The sequence below is a fragment of the Gossypium arboreum genome, chromosome 1, assembly GCF_025698485.1.
Source record: "Gossypium arboreum isolate Shixiya-1 chromosome 1, ASM2569848v2, whole genome shotgun sequence".
Taxonomy (NCBI): domain Eukaryota; kingdom Viridiplantae; phylum Streptophyta; class Magnoliopsida; order Malvales; family Malvaceae; genus Gossypium; species Gossypium arboreum.
The window spans coordinates 113,229,091-113,242,183 of NC_069070.1; the positions used below are offsets into that span (position 1 = coordinate 113,229,091).

The 13,093-nt window shown below is 37.9% G+C and overlaps 2 non-coding genes across 2 annotated transcripts; one reads left to right on the plus strand and one right to left on the minus strand.

Annotated features, from left to right (window-relative positions):
• Window positions 1-2,051: 2,051 nt before the first annotated feature.
• On the plus strand, window positions 2,052-2,158 carry LOC128281395 (small nucleolar RNA R71). The gene has a single exon (XR_008271602.1). It is a non-coding gene; the product is annotated as a small nucleolar RNA R71 (small nucleolar RNA).
• A 5,518-nt stretch (window positions 2,159-7,676) lies between these two features.
• On the minus strand, window positions 7,677-7,783 carry LOC128281359 (small nucleolar RNA R71). The gene has a single exon (XR_008271565.1). It is a non-coding gene; the product is annotated as a small nucleolar RNA R71 (small nucleolar RNA).
• Between the last annotated feature and the right edge of the window lie 5,310 nt (window positions 7,784-13,093).

Here is a 13,093-nt window from a genome sequence, read left to right on the forward strand (position 1 = left end):
TTGCAGTCAGACTATAAAACAAAAGGAAAAACAAACTAAGTTATTTAGTGGGGTTAGTGTTCGGGTTACCTCCTGAGAAGCGCTTATTATAGTCTAAGCTCGACTCACCTCTTATTTGCACCGTCATGGTGGTTCGAGGAGTTGAAACTCCTCTCATCTGCTATTAATTTTATCAAGATAAGGTCTAAGTCGAGTATTATTTACCTTGAAAGTTTCAAAGTCAATATGTGTTACCTCGACTGTACCATAAGGGAAGATAATCAGTACCATGAAAGAAATCATTCTGTCTGTATCGTACTCTGAAGTAGCAATTCTAGGGTCCTTTTCATCTAACAATACTTTGTCCCCGACCTAAAATTGTGTTGTTTCATCCCTAAGTCTATCGTGGTGCCGCTTTGATTCATCGTATGCTTTTGGTTTCTCCTTGACATGTGTTCGCCATTCGTTTAGTTCATCGAGCTAAAGCTTTTGTTCTTCATGAGTCGTTCTGTTTTTGTTGCATGGACTAGGATGCGGTTCCATCACGTTCTTCCTAGGGGTTTCTTGAAAAGAAGTTTGAGTTGCAACATTATTCAAATTAACCAAACTTAAACAATCATATCGATTACTAGATATTTTAGCAGAATCACGAGCTTGAAGTTTAATCGTGTCATCTCCTACACGAAGTATCAATTCACCTGTACCAACATCTATGATAGTTCTAGTAGTTGCTAAAAAGGGTCTTCTTAAAATTAAAGGTACGCCACTATCCTCATCTATGTCTAGAACAACGAAGTCAACTGGGAAAATAAATTTATCAATTTTGATAAGCACTTCTTCAATAAACTCTAGGAAATCTAATTGTTTTATCTGCTAATTGAATACTCAACCTAGTTTGTTTGGGTTTCCTAAGGCCGACTTGTTTAAACATTTTATAAGGCATGACATTAATGCTCGCCCCTAGATCAGCCAACGCATTCTTAATATTTAAACTGCCAATCAAACAAGAAATAGTAAAACTCTCTGGATCATTCAGTTTGTTGGGTAGCTTATTCTATAGAATGGCTGAGCAAACTGTGTTTAATTCCACGTGTGATGTGTCATCTAACTTTCATTTATTAGCCAAGAGCTCCTTTAAAAGTTTAACTGCATTTGGCATCTGCGAAAGAGCTTCAATAAACGGTTAGTTAATATACAACTTTTTTAATAATTTAAGGAATTTACCGAATTGTTCGTCCATGTGGCCTTTCCTTATCACCGTAGGGTATGGCACACGAGGTTTATACTCTTTACTTACCAGCCTTGTGTACCATTACTCACATTAACTTTACCTTTATCTTCCATATTGTTTTGCCTCAGTTTCGATTTAGCTTTAACTAACCCTTCATCATTGTGCACAGTAATGGCATGAAGTTGCTCCATTGGGTTAGTTTCAGTGTTACTTGGTAGGCTACCTTGTGGTCATTCAGAAATCAACTTAGAAAGTTGTCCTATTTGAGTTTCGCGCCCTTGGATCGACACTTGTTGATTCTTAAGCACTGTTTCGATATTCTAAAAACGAGTTTCTGACACCGAGATGAATTTTGTAAGCATCTCTTCAAGGCTTAGTTTCTTACGAGAAATTGGAATGGTTCCTCCGGCCTGCATTATAAGTGTTACTATATGGATTATTTTGAGGTCTAGAATTATTACCCATATAGTGGACTTATTCTTCCTTGATGCTAGGGTTGAAGGATGAATAATCTGTGTTGTGCACTCTTCCTCCATTTGAAGCACACCTCATCACTGGATGTACCTGAGTAGAACCATACAAACCATCAATCTTTTTATTTAAGAGTTCTACCTAGTTAGATAACATAGTGACTGCGTCGAGGTTGAAAACACCAGCTGCTTTTGTCGACTTCATTCCCATGACTTGCCACTGATAGTTATTCAGTGACATCTCTTCAATAAATTCGTAAGCCTCTTTAGGTGTTTTGTTGTTTAAAGTTCCACCAGCGGCTGCATTGATTAATTGCCTTGTTGAAGGGTTCACACCGTTGTAAAAAGTCTGAACCTGCAGCCATAGAGGTAACCCATGGTAAGGGCACCTTCTTAATAAGTCCTTGTATCTCTCCCATGCATCATAAAGAGTTTCTAGATCCATCTGCACAAAAGAAGAAATATCATTCCTTAATTTAGTCATTTTAGCCGGCAAAAAATATTTAAGCAAAAACTTTTCGTTCATTTGTTCCCAAGTGGTGATTGACCCTCGCGGTACTGAGTTCAACCACTGTTTAGCCTTATTTCTCAATGAGCATGGAAACAACCAAAGGCGAAGGATGTTGCAGAATTCCAAAAACTTTGCTAAATGAGTGTTTAGATCCTTGTCCTGCAAACCATCAAACTAAACAAATTATTGTATCATTTGAATCGTGTTAGGTTTCAGTTCAAAATTATTTACAGCAACAGCAGGTCTAACTATACTCAATTTGGTTCCTGTTAAAGTAGGCTTAGCATAATCATACATAGTACGAGGAGCAGGATTCTGATCTACTGGATTTGCAGCAACCACAAGAGGTAACGGATTATCTCTATTTTCAGCCATCTCCTCGATGTTATTGGTATCGTCCTCTCGCCCTTCCTCTATGTATTGTACACTCTTTCTTATTTCTCTTCGATTTCTGTGAGCTGTGCTCTCAATTTCACTGTTAAAAAGTAAAGGTCTTGATGGGTTTCTTCTAGTCATAAACTATAAAAACCTGCCAAAAGTAAGGAAAAGAAAATTTAGTAATTAAAAATTAAAACAAAATTAAATTGAAATAAAAAAATTGGCTAAAATAATAAAAATTAAGCGTTCCTAATATTTTAGTCCTCGGCAACAGCACCAAAAAAACTTGATGGTCGTAAAACTAACTAACAAAATTCGACTTAAGGCAAGCGCACCTATCGAACAGTAGTATAGTTATGTTGAGACCGGAAATATCGTATCCACGAGGACTAAAAGTACTAGTAATTACTGATCGTGAGGTTTCGTGATAGGTTTTAAATATTTATAATTACTAGTTCTTGAACTAACTATTATCGCGATGTAGGCAAGTGTACTTATCAAACAGTAGTATAGTTTTAGCAAGACCGGATTATCGAACCCAAAGGAACTAAAAGTACTAGTAATGACTGTCTTTTTATTATCTAGCCTAAAAATAATAGGGTTTTGTTTTAATTAACTAATTATCTAAACTAAGAACGCACAGAGAAAAGAATTGGGGAATTACTTTTGGGAAAATTGATTGAATGAAGACAATACCTAAGGAAAAATCCACCTAGACTTTACTTGTTATTCTGGCTCCGAATCGGACGATTTATTCATTCAACTTGTTCCTTAGAGATCCCTAAGTTATGTTATTTTCCCTATTCAAGACTAATAACATCTAATCCCTAGACTGAATAGCCGAGACGTTTCTCTAATTAACACTCTAGGGTTGCATTAACTCGATCTATGGATCCCCTTATTAGGTTTCACCCTAATTCGGCAAAATCTTGTCACCCTATTTCTAGGCGCGCAATCAACTCCGCTTCATTATGACAAAAGTACTCCTAGACAGGGTCTATTCCTCCTCTGAATAAGAGCATATCTTGAATCAGTATCTTGGGATATCAAAATAAGAATTAAGAACACATAATTAAGAACAAGTTAAATATTTATCATACGATTCAGAAAATAATAACAAGATTCGTCTTAGGTTTCATTCCCCTTTTGTATTTAGGGGTTTTAGTTCATAACTAAATAAGAAAACATCTTAGAAGAGTAAAGAATACAAAACATAAAGAAAACCCAAAACTCCTGAAGGGAAATTAGGGAGAGATCTTTAGTCCTGATGATGAATCCGGCTTCTGAGATGGATCAATCAGCTTCTTTGGAGTAATTCCTTACCCCCTATTCTCCGTCTCCTTTTTCTTCCTCCTCTAGGGTGTATTTATAGGCTTTGGAATGCCTAGAAGCCCTCAAAAGTGGCCTTTTCTGAATTGGACTTAACTTGGACTCGGCAGGGACACGTCCGTGGCACACGCCCATGTTCGATTACTTCAGGCCGTGCTCGAGCCTGCCAAATTGACGCGGCCGTGTGGTCTGCCTGTGTGAGGAGGTCCAGGCCGTGTTGATTTTGTACCTTGGCCCATTTTCTCCGTTTTTGGCCTGTTTCTCGTTCCTTTCGCTCTCCTATGCTCTCCTAAGTATAAAACATGAAATTAAAGCATTAGGAGAATAAAATTCACCAATTCTTATGGAAAATCATCCATAAAATGCGTTAACATGGGGTAAATATATGTAAATATATGTATCAATTATCTAAGATTACGACAGAGGTTAAAGTTTGGAAAATACTTTTTAGAAAACTGATGGAAAAGACAATACCCAAGGAAGAATCCATCTAACTTCACTTATTACCTTTACATTAGACGATTTATTCACTTGACTTAATCCGTAGAAATCCCTGATTTATGTTAATATCTCTTTCGAAACTAAAAACAACTGACTCTAGGTTGATTAATTGAAATTTCTTTCTAATTAAAACCCCTATTGTCGCATTAACTCAATCTATAGACTCCCTTATTAGATTTGACTCTAATCCAACAGATTTATGTCTTCCTATCTCTAGGATTGCATACAACTCTGCTTAATTATGAATGCTCTACTCTTAAACAGGACTTTTGCTCCACTGAATAAGCACATAAAAAAACTTGAATTAATATCCTAGAATATTAAAACAAGGGTTAAACTCACATTTAAGAATAAGAACAAGTATTTATCATATAAATCAAAGAGTAATAAGATTCGTCTTAGGTTTCATCTCCCCTAGGTATTTAGGGATTTTAGTTCATACTAATAATGGAAAACATCTCAAAGTTTGGAAAACAACAAAACATAAAGAAACCCAAAGAACTTCTAGGAAATTGGATGAAAATCTTCAGTCTTGATATAGATCCTACTCCAGAGTTGATTCCGATGGCTTTCCTTGAGTATTTTCTGCCTTCCACTTCGCGTCTCCCTTAATCCTCTTCTAGGGTGTTTATATAGACTTAGGAATGCCCGAAATTAACCTTTTCCGAGTAGAACTATACTTGGGCTCGACAGGGACACGATCGTGTGCCACGTCCGTGTAAAGGTGCTCAGGCCGTGTGCAATTCTGACTTGGATTAATGTCGACACGACTATGACACACGAGCGTGTGGTCTACCTGTGTGTCACACACGGGCGTGTAAATAACCCGTGTAGAAGTGCCTAGGCCGTGTGAAACACTGATTTAGGCCCAATTTGTCTGTTTTTGGCTCGTTTCTTGCTCTTTTTGCTATCTTAAGCTCTCCTAAGTATAAAACATGAAATTAAAGGATTATGAGAATCAAATTCAACGAAACCAAGGAAAAATCATCCATAAATATGCCCAACATGGGGTAAAAATATGTATATATTACGGTTTATCAGTGGTCTAACCTTATGGTCCACACTCCCGTGTGGTTCTATTCCTACACATAATCACCATTAGTTCACTTGGGATAGAACACACACCTTTCACCAAGAGTATGATTGACATTCCTTGCAATCAAATATGATTCGATTCGCATAAATTAGGCCCTTCAATGACAAATTTGCAAGAATTAACGTTGGGTATCAAGATTTTATGAGATTAATGGAAGATTTTAGAAAGATCCGCAAAAGATCATTTAATCGATTAAAAGATTAGCATGGTATAGAAATTCTATAAAAATTCGAGATTAATCATCGGGATTGGGATGTACTTACCAATTCTTTGGAAAATATTAAAGATGTTTTCTGACAATAATTACAAAATCGATAGAGAGACCGATTGAATAGAGGATGATTTGATTCGAGAAAGCAAAGTAAGTGTCAACAATTAAGATGAAAATATAGTGTAAAGAAAAGGGAGAGAAAATAAAAAGAGAATAAATAGAAATATGGAGAGCAAATTCTATTAGGATTTGACAAGGGGTAAATTGAAAATCTAATTAAAAAAGGAAGAGAAAAAGATGGTGGAATTCTAGTTCTATTGGAATTCTGAGAAGGAGCAAGTTGTGAATTCTAATTAGGAAAGAATTGGTTAAATTCCTAACATTAAGAAGAATAAGTGGGTTCAAACCTTAGAATGAAAGAAGTACTAACGCCTTAACCATTGAGCCTATTGCTTATTTCTGATAAACCGTAATTTATACATATTTTTATCCCATGCTTAGTACATTTACGGATGATTTCTCCTTAGATTTGGTGAATTCGATGCTCCTAATCCTTTAATTTCATGTTTTATACTTGTTCTTATTTATGTGTTCTTAATTCTTGTTTTGATATTCCAGGATATTGATTCAAGTTAAGCTCTTATTCAGAGGAGGAATAGACTCTGTCTAAGAGTAAATTTGTCATAATTAAGCGGAGTTGATTGCGCGCCTAGAGATAGGGTGACAAGTTTTTGCCAGATCAGGGTGAAACCTAATAAGGGAATCCATAGATCGAGTTAATGCAATTCTAGGGTGTTAATTAGAAAGAGATTTCAATTATTAAACCTAGGGTTAGACGTTATTAGTCTTAAGAGAGATAATAATATAACTTAGGGATTTCTACGGATCAAGTCAAATGAATAAATCGTCTGATTCAGAGTCAAATAACAAGTGAAGTCTAAGTGGATTTTTCCTTATGTATTGTCTCAATCAATCGAATTTTCCCAAAAGTATTTTCCCAAGTTTTCTTTCTGTGCATTCTTAGTTAGTAATTAGTTTAGATAACCAAACCTTTTAATTTTTAAGCTAGATAATTAAAAGGAAGTAAATACTAGTACTCGTAGCTCCTTTGGGTTCAACAATCCGGCCTTGCTGAACTATACTACTGTTCGATAGGTATGCTTGCCTTAATCGTGATAATAAGTTAATCTCAAGAACTTTTTATTTATAAATCTTTAAAACGTATTACGAATATCACGCGATCAAGTTTTTGGCAACGTTGCCGGGGAACTAGGATATTCGGAACACTCAATTTTTATTACTTTAGCCATTTTACTTTTATTGCAATTTAAATTTTTATTTTCTTTTCTAATTCTTCATTTATTTTCTTTTGACAGGTTTTTCTAGTTTATGACCAGAAGAAACCCGTCAGGACCACTACTTTTTGACAGTGGATCGACCGCACAGTTCACAAAAATCGAAGAGAAATAAGATGAAGCCTAAGATATATAGAAGACTAGCAAGAGAACGATACTTCAACCACAACCGAGGAGATGGCTGAAAACCTAGAAAATCTGGTACCTCCTGCAATTGCTGCTGATCCAGTAAATCAGAATCCTACTCCACGTACTATGTATGATTATGCTAAACCTAATTTAACAAGAACTGAGTCAAGTATAATTAGACCTGCTATTGTTGCGAATAATTTTGAATTGAAACCTAACACAACTCAAATGATACAACAGTTTATTCAGTTTAATGGTTTGCAGGACGAGGACCCTAACGCTCACTTGGCAAATTTCCTAGAATTTTGCGATACCTTTAAAATTAATGGCGTTTCTGATGATGCCATTCGCCTTTAGTTGTTTCCCTTTTCATTAAGGAATAAGGCTAAACAATGATTGAACTCGTTACCAAGAGGGTTAATCACTACTCGGGAACAAATGACCAAAATTTTTTTATTAAAATATTTTCTACCGGCTAAAACAGCCAAATTACGTAATGATATCTCTTCTTTTGTGCAGATGGATTTAAAAAAACTCTACGATGCATGGGAGAGATACAATGACCTTTTGAGAAGGTGCCCTCACCATGGGTTACCGCTTTGGCTACAGGTTCAAAAGTTTCATAATAGCCTGAATCCTTCGACTCGACAGATGATTGATGTAGCCGCTAGAGGAACTATCAATAATAAGACACCTAAGGCGGCTTACAAATTTATTGAGGAGATGTCACTGAATAACTATCAGTGGCAAGTTATGAGAAAAAAGCCGACGAAAGAAGCCAGTGTTTTCAACCTCAATGCGATTACTATGCTATCTAACTAAGTAGAGCTCTTAAATAAAAAGATTGATGGTTTGTGTGGTTTTACTCAGGTACATCCAGTGATGAGGTGCGATTCGAATGGAGGAGGAGCATACACAGAATATCAACCTTTCAACCTAGCATCGAGGAGGAACAAGTCTAATATATGGGTAACAATAACTCTAGACCCCAAAATAACCCATATAGTAACACTTATAATGAAGGTTGGAGGAACCATCCTAATTTCTCGTGGGCGGTCAAGGAAATCAAAGGCCACAACATCCTCCGATTTTCAACAACCACCTTACCAGCAAGAAAAGAAGTCGAACCTTGAGGAGATGGTAACCAAATTCATCTTGGTGTCAGAAACTCGTTTTCAGAATACTGAGACAGCACTTAAAAATCAACAAGCGTCAATCCAGGGGCTCAAAACTCAGATTGGACAGCTCGCTAAGTTAATTTCCGAATGACCACAAGGTAGCTGCCAAGCAACACTGAATCTAACCCAATGGGGCAACTCAACGCGATTGTCATTGAGGAGGAGGAAGGGTTAATTGCAAAACCAAGGCCAGAAACAGTGGTAAGCAAAGGTAAGAATGAAGTAGGCTAAAATGACCCAAAGCCGGTGAGTACAGAATATAAACCTCGTGTGTCATACCCCAATGCGACAAGGAAAGACCGATCAGACGAACAATTTGGTAAATTCCTTAAACTTTTAAAAAAACTACATATAAACTTACCGTTTATTGAAGTTCTTTCGTAGATGCCAAACACAGTCAAATTCTTAAAGGAGCTTTTAACAAATAAACGAAAGTTGGATGAGGCTCCGCATATGGAATTGAATGCAGTTTGCTCAGCTATATTACAGAATAAGTTACCCAACAAATTGAAAGATCCAAGGAGTTTTACGATTCCTTGTTTAATTGGTAGTTTAGATGTTTATAATGCATTGGCTGACTTAGGGGCAAGCATTAATGTTATGCCTTATAAAATGTTTAAACAGCTAGGTCTTGGAAAACCCAAACAAACTAGGATGAGCATTCAATTGGCTGATAAACCATTAGATTTCCTAGGGGTATCATTGAAGATGTTCTTGTTAAGATCGAAAAATTTATATACCCAGTAGACTTTGTTGTTCTAGACATGAAAGAGGATAGTAACACACCTTTAATTTTAGGACGACCCTTTTTAGCGACGGCTAGAACCATTATTGATGTTGGTACAGGTGAACTCACACTTCGTGTGGGAGATGAAACAATCACCCTTTAAGCTCGTAATTCGAGTAACACATCAAAAATTGAAGGTGCTTGTATAAATCATTCTACTAGTACTGATCATGTGGTGAAATCCTCTGTGTAGGAAACAGTTATGAAGAACGCATATGAGCCGTGTTTAAACAACAACAAAGGACCTATTTATGAAGAACGAAGGCTACAAATCGAAGAGTTAGATGAATGGTGGACACAGAAATGGAGAACACCCGATAAACCGAAACTGAGCCAGGACGAGCTCAATGCCTCACCAAATCAACTTAAGGTTGGAGACAAAGTACTACTAGATGCAGCAGATCCTCGTCTTACCACTTCTGAACCTAATGAAGAAATTCCTCTTACGGTACTCAGTATTTTCCCATATGGTACAGTCGAGGTAATTCATCCAAAATTTGGTACTTTTAAGGTAAACAATACTCGTCTTAAACCTTATGTTGATAAAGTTGATAGCAGGGATGAGGAGTGTAAACTCCTCGCACCACCTTGACCATGCAGAAGAGAGGTAAGTCCAGCTTAAGACTATAAATAAGTGCTTCTCGGGAGGCAACCCAAGCATTAACAATAATGACTTATTTAATTATAATTTTTCACATCTAACCTATTAACTAAGTCTTGAAACACAGGGTTTTCCCATCCACATGGCCAGGCACACGGGCATGCCTTAGGCCGTGCTCACACCATAGGTGGAGACAGAGTCGTGCGATACGACCGTATGAAAACAGGGTAAGATTTTTTTCCCAACACGAGATGTGATAAGTTGCCACGGCCATGTGACATGGCCATGGGCAAAACTGCCAAAACAACATGGGCATGAGACACGCCCGTGCCTTGAAACCATGGTTGAAACTGAGAATGTAACACAGGCGTGCGACACGCCCGTGCCCTACACCCGTGGTCGACATTGTCAAAATGAACACGGGCATGGGAGAAGCGAACGAAGCAAGACACGGCCGTGCGACACGGCCGTGTGCACCCACACGCCTAAGCCACACGGGCGTAGGCCGAATGTCAAACATGCCCAAATTCAAAATTCGTAAAACACACAGACAAAAATTAGGGCACACGGGTGTGTTCTACGGCCGTGTGCCCCAAAATCTATATAAACCCCTCACTATTCATCATCTCCCTCCCAAAAATCCCTAACCCTAGCCGCTACATACAACACCGATTCTGACGCCCCAAGTTTCTTCTTTTTGCATTTGTTTACTTTTTTCTCTCTATTTTCTTTAAATATGTTGCCTATTTCATGATTCCTTTACTATATTAAACTATTTTTGAATATTCATAGTTAGAATAGTAATATACTAATGCTTGTTTAATAAATTTTTTTTCTCATTTTAGTTACTCCATTATGCTATACTCTTCCATTTTTCCTTGTTTCCATGAAATTTATGCCTACTCACATGCATTCATTCATTATTTCCATAATCCTCTAACTTCATATATATTTAGTGGTTTTAGTTTTTACCATCTCGTACGTAAATCTCATAAAATATTAATATTTAGCCTTGATTTTCCATACTATTCTTGGGGCATATTGATTGAACTGTGATTTTTCAATGCAGGTACAATGTCGTCCTTACGTGGTAAGAAAATCGCTGCTCCCGTCTCGATGAAGAGGAAAGAAGCAGCATCATCCTCGGGTCCTACCACGGAGATTAGGCACCCATTCCTCTAAGTTTCTTGGGACCTCAGGAGGAATTATATCAGATATTACGGGTTCGACCCTTAGGAATGGATCGTTGCATCGACTGGGCCACACTCGAGTAGATTCAATTGGCTGACGCGGTCCGAGCCCTCCTAACGATTGACCCGTAAAGGCACTTCTTCGAGATCGTCGAGCTGACGTATCTCAGTTTACATTGAAACTCTGCTCGATGTTCTATTTTCAGACCGTCATGACCAACTCCGATGATCCTGGAACAGTCTAGTTTCGCCTTGATAGTCTAGTACGCCAGTTGAGCATACCCGAGTTCGGGATTGCACTAGAGTTGTACACGGAGGAGTTTATGGACAACAATGACCTCGACACCCTCCACCGCCACATCCACTACTCCCCCTCAAAATGTTGGAGGGACCTCATCCCTGCCTCGGCCACCTACGATCCTAGCCTCTCCAAGGCATCGACTCTCCCTCCTTCCTTGATGTATCTGCAAGCCATCTTGGCTCAAACTTTGACAGGGAAACGAGAGAGGACCGGCGTGGTCACCATCCATGACGCCTATTTCTTATGGAGTATGGCGAACAGGCACGTCATCGACCTCGCCTACTTTATTGCCTTCGTTATTTGCCACTAGACGAAGCGGCACAGGAGAGGGGTCATCTCTATAGGGCCCTATGTGACTTGATTGGCTAGGCACTTCGGGCTCCTCAACACATCAGCCCAATCATCCTTCCTCACCCTTATCGGCTAGATGTCCCCACAGGGCATCTCGAGCATGCTAAGTATGAGGATGATCGAGAAACGACATGACACATACCCTCCTCAGTACCGCCTTGCCCAGTCCACTGAGGAGGAAGACCCAGAGGACATTCCTGATGATGTCCCTCCACGTCACGAGGATCCACCGACTTAGCCACCACCCCCTCTCATCCAGTTCATGCGGCGATTTTATACGCTGACATTTCTGAGTGCCTTACTCGATTCGAGCAACAGTTTTTTCAGCGCTTCGATAACATTGATGCTACTCTACAGCAGATTTGTTAGCACTTCCACATTTCATCGCCACCCCCACCTCGTGAACCATCTAGCGATAAAGATGTTTAAAAACTTTTATTTATTATTTTATGTTTTTACTTTTATTCTATTTTAAGACTACTTTTTATTTTTCTTTAAGCTTATTTTTATTAGGTTTTATAATTATTATTTTACAATTTTAAATTTCGGCTATTTCATTACGAGCAATTATGCTTCCTTATATTTCCTAAAAAATTCATGATTCTATCACAGTTATAAAGAGCTCCAAAGCTCATCATCGCATAGGAACTAAAAACTCCACCGGGAAAGGTTCTCCACGACTGTCATGTCCTGCTCGACCATGACCATAGCTACCACCAGATATAATATTCTTTTGGCGCAGGACTTATGGACTAATGAACCTCTACCACCACCGGAGTATCCTCCTCCACTCTCATCATTGCTTTGGCCGATTACTCTCCATCACTCCAATTCAAGGAGTTTATTCATCATTCAGGAAGTTTCACTTCTCTTCTTATCTTATGATTATAAATCTATCTTTTTCAATATATCTGCCTTTGCACATTGAGGGCAATGTATATCTTAAGTGTGGGGGGTCTTTTGCATCACCATTAGGAATCCCTGAATCTTGTATTCTTCTCACGTGAATGGCTCACATCACTATTAGAATGAATTTTAATTAACTTATGATTTTTATTGATATATCTTGAATTAAAACATAGGCATTTATGCATTGATTGTTTAAACTTTAAGAAATTAGGGAATCAAGCATGATAAGTTGATTTTTGAAGAATTAAAAACTTTTAGGTTGTTTCCCTAAGTTTAGGTATTATCTTGAGTTGGAATTCACAAGTTTAAACATCAAAAAGCCATAATTTTTGTGAGATCTTGAGCCTTTAGAGCATCTATTATTTCTTTCATGCCCACTTTCATTATGAGTGCGTAAGTATTGAATTTTTATTCTAGAACTTGCTTGATTATGCATGTCAAGACCACACCATTTAATTTGATAAATCAAAATGATAAAGGCACTTAGGTTTAACCCACTCACTCCACAAAAGCCTACCTTCATAATTAACCCTTAGTGAACCCCTTTGAGCCTAACAAGCCATTAATTGATTTACCCTCAATATTA